The sequence below is a fragment of the Ictalurus punctatus genome, chromosome 24 (genome assembly GCF_001660625.3).
Source record: "Ictalurus punctatus breed USDA103 chromosome 24, Coco_2.0, whole genome shotgun sequence".
NCBI lineage: Eukaryota > Metazoa > Chordata > Actinopteri > Siluriformes > Ictaluridae > Ictalurus > Ictalurus punctatus.
In genome coordinates, this window is record NC_030439.2 from 7,242,843 (window position 1) to 7,252,667 (window position 9,825).

Here is a 9,825-nt window from a genome sequence, read left to right on the forward strand (position 1 = left end):
GAAGAAACAACTTTTTATATAGTGAATTTTATATAGTGCCTTTATAAAGGCCTCTCACAGCCCTAAATGAATCCACAATGAAGTTTAAGATGAATAAACAAATCAAGTTCATAATAATAAAAATAAATAACAATAGTTATAATAATAGTTATAATAATAATAATAATAAACTTTATTTTATTTAGCGCCTTTAAAAAGGCCTCTCAAGGCGCTTAATGAATCAACAAATCAAGCGCATGATGAATCAACAAATCGAGTTCTTGTCCATCAATCCTTATGGAAAATGGCATTTTTATCATAAAACATGATAAAGATGCGGAACGAAAGTCTCTTTAGTGTTTGACCTTTCTCTAATTTCCTAATGTATGTGTTTCAGTTCTCAATATGCCCCAAAATGGAGCAGTTCGAAGGAATGTGAGAATGAATTCCAGTGAAAATGTGCCTTGAGTTTGGCACTAACGGCTTAGCCAAAACACAAATGTTTTTGTTATTCAGAGTCATGTGCCAGTGTGCAATTAAAATCAGTAAACAACTATGGAAAAACACAGTATTGACATTTGTTTACTTTGTCCTTGTAATGTTAACAATAAAGTAAAAGAAAAATATAGGTCACCACAAAAAATACACCCACATGACTGACAGTGAATGAATAAAAATACTTCAAATCAAATCAAACATTTAAAAAGTACACAGGAATAAAAAAATATAAAACCTACACTGGATCTCTCCTTTATATTTGAAAACAGAATTTTGTTTAAATCACTGTAAAAATGTTAATTGTTCTTATAATGACATGCTAAAGAAGTTCAGTTATCTGTTTTTTTTTCTTTTTCTTTAATTCTTTACTTCTTCTTCCTTTTCCTGTTTCTCCACACTCCCATGTACAGCAGTGTGCGACACAGCCATTTCATACAATAAGCTGTGTCTGGAAAAACAAAACAACATATGTGTTAAAAAAAATATAAAAGACAAAAACTATTTATACCTACATTAGATATAGGTGCACCATTTATTTGTGTCCAATCCCACATGGATTTTCGGTAGCTGTTTGATACGATAAGCTACTGTCCGACAAAACAAACAAAACAAATCAAGAGATAAAAGATATAAAAGGCAAACGATATTTATACCAGATATGTAATGTTCCTTTTTTTGAAACAGACAATTTTATTTAAGCCTTTTCTTCTTTTAGCATTCAAACATGCTAAAAAAATATAGTTTTTTTTATTATTATTTTAAATTGCAGGGTTTTGTAATATAAAAAATGAAACAGATAAATCATGACAGATCTTTGTCCAAGCTACATAAGTGTTCACACCCCTTAACTAATACTTTGTTAACACACTTTTTGTAATATAGTGCTCGGTCTTGCACAAATGCTTCAAATCTATCAAACTGCGAGTGAATCTCTTGTGTACAACCCTCTTCAAGTCATTCCAGAGGTTTTCAATCGGATTTAGATCTGGGCTCTGACTGGGCCTTTCCAAAATGTTCCAAAATCTTCTTCTTCTGAAGCCATTCCTTTGCTACCTCAGATTTGACCTTTGAGTCATTTTCATGTTATTTGGTATTTGGAGTTATCCATGAATCCCTCTATCTTGACTAGAGCCTCAGTTCCAGCTGAAGAGAAGCAGCCCCACAGCATGATGCTTCCACCACCATGCTTCACTATGGTTATGGTGTTCTTTGGGTGATAAGCTGTCTTGCTTTCGCATCAAACATACCTTTTAGAATTATGCCCAAAAAGTTCTACCTTGCTCTGATCAGACCATAAGACATTGCCCCAAATGGTTTGTGGTGATTTAATGTTTTTTCATGAGAAAGGGCTTCTGTCTAGCCACCCTACCCCATATCCCAGGCATGTGAAGAATACAAGAGAATATTATCACATGCAGGGAGTGACCAGTACTTGTCAGATATTCCTGCAGCTCCTTAAATGTAACCGTAGGTCTCTTGGTACCCTTCCTGGTAAGGCTTCACGGTGTTCCTTGGTACGTCTAATGTTTTTTAAATTCTTTTATACCGCTCTTCTAATCGATTTCAACAATGAGATTCCGTACATGCTTTGCAAGCTCTTTGTGGACCAAAGAAAATCAAGAAAAATACAAAACGTCAAGAAAATCCGACAGGAACAGCTGATCTTTATTTGGTATCAATCAGAATCACTTAATTAAGGAAAGGTGTATGATAATTACTTTTGAACACGAGTTAAAAAGTATGCGATTGGTTCGTACTGAGAACAGTCACGTGCCCCATTATAAAAGGGTGCACACACTTACAGTATACAACCAGGTTATTGTACGTTTTTTTTTGTTTGTTTTTTTCCTAAAACCTTTCTATTTGTTTTTCACTTGAATTTTATTTGGTTGCTATATCACTTTAAAGGTCTGAAAAGATCCGATGGGATCTGATTTATATCACAATAATAAGACAAAGGTATTATTTGACATTTTATGTCGTAGAAAGGTCTTTGATGGAAATAAGCACTATATCAAAATATATGTTTGAATCATTTGCACGCATATTAACTCTTCAGTGTTCTTCAAAAACTATTTAATTTAGCATTGGTAGTGTTTGTGGTTTGTCTGCTCTTAATATGTGCTTTCAGATTTGTCATTGTTTTTCCTGATTTGCTTTCGTTGGTTTTTGGATTTGACTTTTTTTTTTAAATCCAAATTTAAATGTAAATGTTGTGGGTAGTCAGGCCTTTCATACTGGACTGCTTTAATGTGGAACTGCAGGTATCTAGGCCAAAGTGGACACAACTGTGTTAGCACGTTCGTCTCACACCTCCAGCGTTGGGGGTTCGATTCCCTCCGCTACCCTGTGTGTGCGGAGTTCTCATGTTCTCCCCGTGCTGTGGGGGTTTCCTCCGGGTACTCCAGTTTCTTCCCCCAGTCCAAAGACATGCATGGTAGGCTGATTGGCATGTCCAAAGTATCCGTACTGTATGAACAGGCGTGTGAATGTGTATGTGATTGCGCCCTGCGATGGAATGGCACCCCGTCCAGGGTGTACCCCGCCTTCTGCCCCATGCTCCCTGGGCAGGCTCCAGGTTCCCTGTGACCCAGTAGGATAAGCGGTATAGAAAATGGATGGATGGATCTTAAAGGAAAGTATTGTGATGCCGTTTCACTGAAATGCAAAACAAGATGCAAATAAGCAAATAATTAATCACACTAAAAGCTGTCTTCCCAGGTGTGTCTAACGGACGTCTCAGCTCTCAGAAGAGTGATAGTAAGAGGATGAGTGAGTGTTGGCTTTCAGTCAAAACACTTTCAGTTTGGCTGAGGCATTGTTTAATAGTCATGCAAATAGGCTCGTAAGAATATCATAGCATTGCAAAAAAGGGGTGTCGTTGAAACAACAAAGAATCTGTGAAAATACAGTATAAATTAGTTAAGTAGCTTTTGTAAAGGCTCTCCAGTACGCAGCATAAAGAGGCAGATTTTGTCGTTTGCATCATTGAGGATCACTGATGTGAGTTAACGTAGAATTACGTCTTGGTAACCTTCTCTTGTCTCTTGGCAGTTAAAGAGAAGACAGGGCTGTAAATAGAAACACAGAGGCTACACAATTGGGATGGCCTCGAGCATAAGCAAAGTGTGATGTCTTTAAAGGACGGGGCCATGAGGTTAGAGGCTGGAAGAATTGTGCCTGCATTTGTGTGCTTGTATGTGTGTAGGTGGAGAGTGTGCATAGAAACCATGTAGCAGTGCTAGAGAAATTTCCACACACACACACTTCAGTAAAAAGTGGTGGGAGGGGTGGGGGGTAGCAATCATTCAGAGTCGTCCGCCCGGTCTTTCCAATGGAAGGGTGCGTTCAAAAGAGCCGTTGGTGTGTGAAGAAAACGTAGGCAAACACAAGCACACCCCACACACAGCTGCCCCTCTCCATGGCTCCCAGCAACAACATGCGATGTTGCCATGAGTCTCCGACTCCACCCCGAAGGTCAGGACTACACAAAGTAGTGCAGCTGCTAATGGTGTAAATCTGAGAGTTAAAAACCCCTCCTGTTGCATCCTCGCAACAAGTGACATCTGTCGAGAAAGAACCAGAAATCGACAGATTTCACTTCTAAAGCAGATGGTGGCTGGATTTTTTTTTTTGATCAAGATGATAATGATCCACCTGCAGTCATTCTAAAATCATCACCATCTGCACAGATGTTTCCTTTAGAGTATGATGCCCCTGATGGCTTGATGGAGTTGAGGATGCTGTTCAGCCTGTACCTGATTTTACATGATTTAGTATCAGGGCTTTACAGAAGCTCACTAAAAGTGTCCTTGCTGTATTTGGTTCACTTTCCTGCCAGGGAACCAGAGTAAAGAACAGGGACAAATGGCTATCATCAGAAAACCAGAATCAAAATTTCAAAATGGCGGTCAGACAACTTGGCTAACCCCGATTGTTTTTCAACTTGCCAATACAGCACATCCTCCATTTTTTGCTATTGTTGTTTTTTTTTTTTCCAATTCCCATCCACTACCTAACTCTCCCCTATCACAGGATATCTACCAACCCAACCACGGAGGACGGAGCAAGCATGGAGCATCACAAGGCAGCACAATACACTCTGAGGAAAGCATGGAAATCTGCCCTATTCTGCATTCATGAGCTCACAGACACCCACGATTGGCTAGTGTTGCTGTGACTGACAGGGGACAGAATGTAATCAGAGAGTCATCCGAGAGAATCCCCCCCACCCCACCCCACCAAGACAACATGGCCAATTTTGCTTTCATGGCTCCTGGCCACCGATGGCTGTGACACCATTGGGATTCAAACTGGCAATCTCTTGACGATAGGATGAACACTTTTCTGTCGTGTCAATCGCGAACCGGTGCACTACTAGTGATAGCACTCGACTCTCTAACATCCTTAAATTAAGGTTATAATGTAGAACCCTACAACTTTATTTTTTTAAAAATCATATAGGGTTCCAAATATGAAGATAAAAACCCTAAAGAGTCCAAAGAATCATTGCAGAACCAGTGTAGCATTGTATTGGGACATTACATGAACCTCCACAACCTGCAGAGAACTCGTCCTACTTTCCGAATGAGAAACAGAAACAGATACAGGAGCAGGGTATGGATAGTTCTGGATTAGGATACGTAAATGTACCACACTATACTGCATTATCTGACAGAAGTGGACTTGTCCAGTTTTGTATCGTCATACGGCCCAAAAATGCACTCTAGTCTGAATAGAAAGACAGAGAAAATAACTGATACAGGACAATGTAATAAATTAGATTACACACAGTAGTCATGTAGATAAGCTCCAATTTCACATGCCTGTGTACTGAGATCATACTATATACTGAGTTGCTAAAAGCCTACAGCAGCAGTTCAATATGACAAGTTGAGATTAATGCTCAGTCTGGAGGACCGTTTTTTACTCCCGTTCAGTTTGCGCTTAAGGGTGATCATTGTTTTCCCTATAGTTAGCCGCCTTCCCGTCCACACACACACACACACATACACTGAAAACACAAAACACAAGCCTCAGGGAAGCAGCAGCTGCCAAGCGTGCTACAGGAAGAAATGTTCTATGGCGGCCCTCTGTCCTGCATGTGACACTGACCTCCTGACAGCAGTCACCCTACTAGGGTCACCAGCACAACACGGCTTTTCTGACTCCCACTCAGTGTGTAAGTATGCATACGTGCAGCACATTCTTGTGATTGTAGCAGAACAGTACACCATATACAACAACACATCACATACAATAGGCTGCATTTTGTTTAGCTTCGGTAAACAGACTGCTCATCTTTTAGATGTTTGTGTAGGTATTTAACCTCAGCTCGCAAATTTCATTAAGAAACATCTCAAAGCAGTCAATACGCAGCCCCAGACTCAAACTCTCTGAGGCCTCTCTGGAATAATTTGAATGATGTCATTACTTCCCACACACTGTTAGTTATCCACAGTGTCTACAGAGGCCTGAGCTACTCGAACCACAGTCATACGCAAACATGTAGGACTGGGGATTTCAAAATGTGTGAAAATAATCCCTACCATGATGTTATTAGCTGTTTTGATGAGAATGCCATATATAAATATGGACACCTAGTGGTTGGAAGTATCTTTCATAGTTCTTGTTTTCTGCAAATTCTGCAGTCTCTTCCACAGACACATCTTGAAAATCAGTCTGGGTCGCTATGCTAATAAAACGAATGACTGAATTGTGCTCAGCTTTGTGTATTGTGCACATTTGATATTTCACTCATGACAGCTTTCATGTATTTAGTCCACTTAATAAACGCATAGCGGGTACACACACACAAAAAAGTGCGTTCTTAATTACCATAATAAAGAATAAAAAAGAAAAGGAGATATTAATGTTAGGTTTAAAATGAGGTTGTCTCACAATAATCAAATTTGACAACAACAACAACGTTCTGAGTACGCTGATCATAAAATCAAAATAAAAGATTCTGATCATAAAAATTGCATTTAGTTTTTTTTTAGTTCCGCCCTGAATAAGCTATTTCCCATAACAGATGTTTATATCTAGTCCACAAGACACAATAATAACTGAATTTACACAAAAGAACCAGTTCAAAAGTTTACATACCTTTGATTATTAATACTGTGTGTCGTTACCTGGATGATCAACGACTGTGTTTATGTTTTGTGAGAGTTGTTCACGAGTCCCTTGTTCATCCTGAGCAGTTAAACTGCCCCAGCGTTCTTCAGAAAAATCCTCCAGGTCCTGCACATTCTTTGCTTTTCCAGCATCTTCTGCATATTTGAGCCCTTTCCAACAGAGACTATATGATGTTCAGATCCATCTTTTCACACTGAGGACGACTGAGGGACTCGTACACGACTATTACAAAAGGTGCAAACATTCACTGATGCTCAAGAAGGTAATACGATAAATTAAGAGCCGGGATGGGGGGAGGAAGGGGGGGTTCCCAGAAGACAGAATATTAACCATTTACACAGTTTATATTTTTTACAAGTGTTTGTAATAATGCTCTACAGGGTTCATGCCATGTTTTGTCAGAATGCCAAATATTCACTGCATGTTCTTAATCACTGCTGCTGATATGTTATGTTATGAGTGCGCCAGCATCATGGGCTGAAAAATATTTGCCAATATGATGCTCAAATCTTGGTTGCCTTTCTCTCTGTGTAATCACCGGACACCTGACAGTCTGAGCTAAGAACAAATCAGGCTCGGCCTCGCTTCTTCATACCATTCTGTGTATTTGTCTTATGAGCCACTGCTGGTGCTGTTGCAATTGGTTCCACAAAAAGCTGGATATCCAGCATGCATTATTTGAACTATAAAGATCATGCTGAACTCAATGTTATTATTTCTAGCAAACCTTAACACCCTCAACCTCAAGAACAGCCTCAGTCCTAACCAACGAAAATAGCATCTGGACCAAATAAACTGTTTAAATAAAAAAATAAAAAAATAAAAAAAACAACGCCAAATTGACTAAATTTGACATTTATCTTACTCTTTTGAATATTGTGAAAAACAGGAACTGAAGTAGGGGTCACTGTAGATTAGTCCAATCATCTATAACAGAATATTACATAAAAGAAAAATCGATATTATTTGTTCCTTTTATATATTTGCCAAAATGAAGCCATCAGTATCACAGCATGTAAAATATTTCCTTTTTTTTTACTTTTGAAAGACACTCTTAACTTACAAGCCTCGACAGAGCTCAGAATTGAGGTAAACTTGGTATGCCCAATATATCTCAAGCTCCCATCTGTTAGAATAGCTTTTTTTAAAAAAAATCACAAATGAGCACTTTGGGTCAAACTCATGCTACTGTCACCTCCTCAGCTCCCATGATGTCAGAATATGAACACTGATGGCATCCTGGAGGTCACAATACTTCCTCCACTAGCTTCCTATGACCGCTTGTTTAAGATTCAGTTAAATAAGCTGTTTTATAAGTCAACATTCACTCAACCCTGTTACCTGAACACATAAACCTGGGGGAAGGATGTTCAACTCATTATTATTATTATTATTATTATTATTATTATTATTATTATTATCATCTTTATTTCAGTGATATTGGGATATTGATATACAAAGATAACTTTGCAAGTACAACCATGTATTTACGAATTAACGAAATTATAGCTTGAATATAAGTTGTTCATTTAGAAAATTACATTTTAAGTAAATCGTGAGTACGTCTTTAATCTCCTCATACCATTCGCATAGATGCTAGATAACCACATATTGTGTATGTGCCGATTCTATGCTATAAATTTCAACCCTGTTACTAGTTTAAAAGCAAAAAGAAGACTTGAAAAAAAAAAGACATGTTGTTGCCAGTGATGGGTAAACACATTTTAGGATGGCTAAATGCATTTTTTTTTTTTTTTTTTTAGAGTCAATGTTGAAAATTGATGGGGGGGGGGGACCTTTTGTAATGTCTTTTTTTCTGCCTGAGTGCTGTGCAACAAAAGATGATTTGTTATAAGAAGGGAGTCACAGAATGGGAATGGCTAACGAGAAATACACCTCTTATGTGTTGTAAAAGGTAACGCTGCTGGGGAAAAACAAAAAAACAAAAAACAGCACAGACCAGCATGCTACTTGATTTCTGGTGACCTGTATTTGTTGTGTTTTGAATATGTCTGGTTTTTGCTGGCTTCCCAGTGTGACCATGCATACTCACCAGCCAAACCAGCAGTAAACCAAAAACTGTGCAAATTAGGTGAAAATGGCCTTGCTGGTCACCCAGTAAGCTCATGCTGGTCAAGCTGGTCTCCCAAAATGACCTTGCTTACTCACCAGGTAAAGCAGCAATAAGACCAGAACCATAACAGTGTTGACCAGATGAAGAAAAAACAAACAGCTTAAACTAACAGCCAGCTAACACTGATCTGTGCTGGTTTTTTGTTTGTTTTTGTTTTTTTTTCAGTAGGGAAAGACTAATAAACATCAGCTGGATTTGTAGATTGTTATAGATGATTTAAATAGAAAATTAACTTTTCAAACTGGGCAGATTTTGGTCAACTGGTGAACCAAAATAACCCTCTATTAAAGAGGATTGTGGGATGTGTTCAGTGAGAAGTGTTTGAGTAAGGAGCCATGTCTTTGTCAAATCCAACGATGATCAGAACTAACAGTGAAATAATAGTGGAACTAATAACCCAGGTGGCAAACTGACGATGAGCCGACGTTCGGCCGTCAGCCATTGTGTTGGCCCACTGTGGTTGTTATGAAAAATGCTCCTTCGCTAATTTTGGCCCAGTGATGCATCAACTTTGCCAAGGTTGTCCAGTATTGTACAGGAAGAGCCAATATACACTGCAAAAAAGGAATTTCAAGAAAGCAAAAAAAAAAAAAAAAAAACCTTGCTTCTGGGAAATGAGTCTTACTTTTTGTGTAAAAAGAATAATAATCTTGTCAAGCATGTTTTGCATTAGAAATTGCATTAGAAAGGTAATCTCATTTTAAGAAAATATATCTAACTTTGTCTTAATAAGATCTTCCAGCTAATATCGAGCTAGATTTAACCAGGAACAAGCTACAACAAAGGTTTGCATACTCTCCCAGCAGAGCAACAAGATTATTTTCCTTACTTTAAGACTAAGACCACTTGCACACTTCAATTTTTCAATGAAGCAGCTATGTGTAATGGTTATGCGGAAATACACACTGAACTACATTATCCATCAGCCCTAGCAAATCACATGACCATGTCACATGTCCCACTGATCACTCTCACCTGTTCTGTGTTACCCCTAATAAACACCCCTATAGAACTTCTAGTTTTTCAGCACACAACTGTCAAGCTTTTGTTATCGTGTTCATGTGTGCTACAGT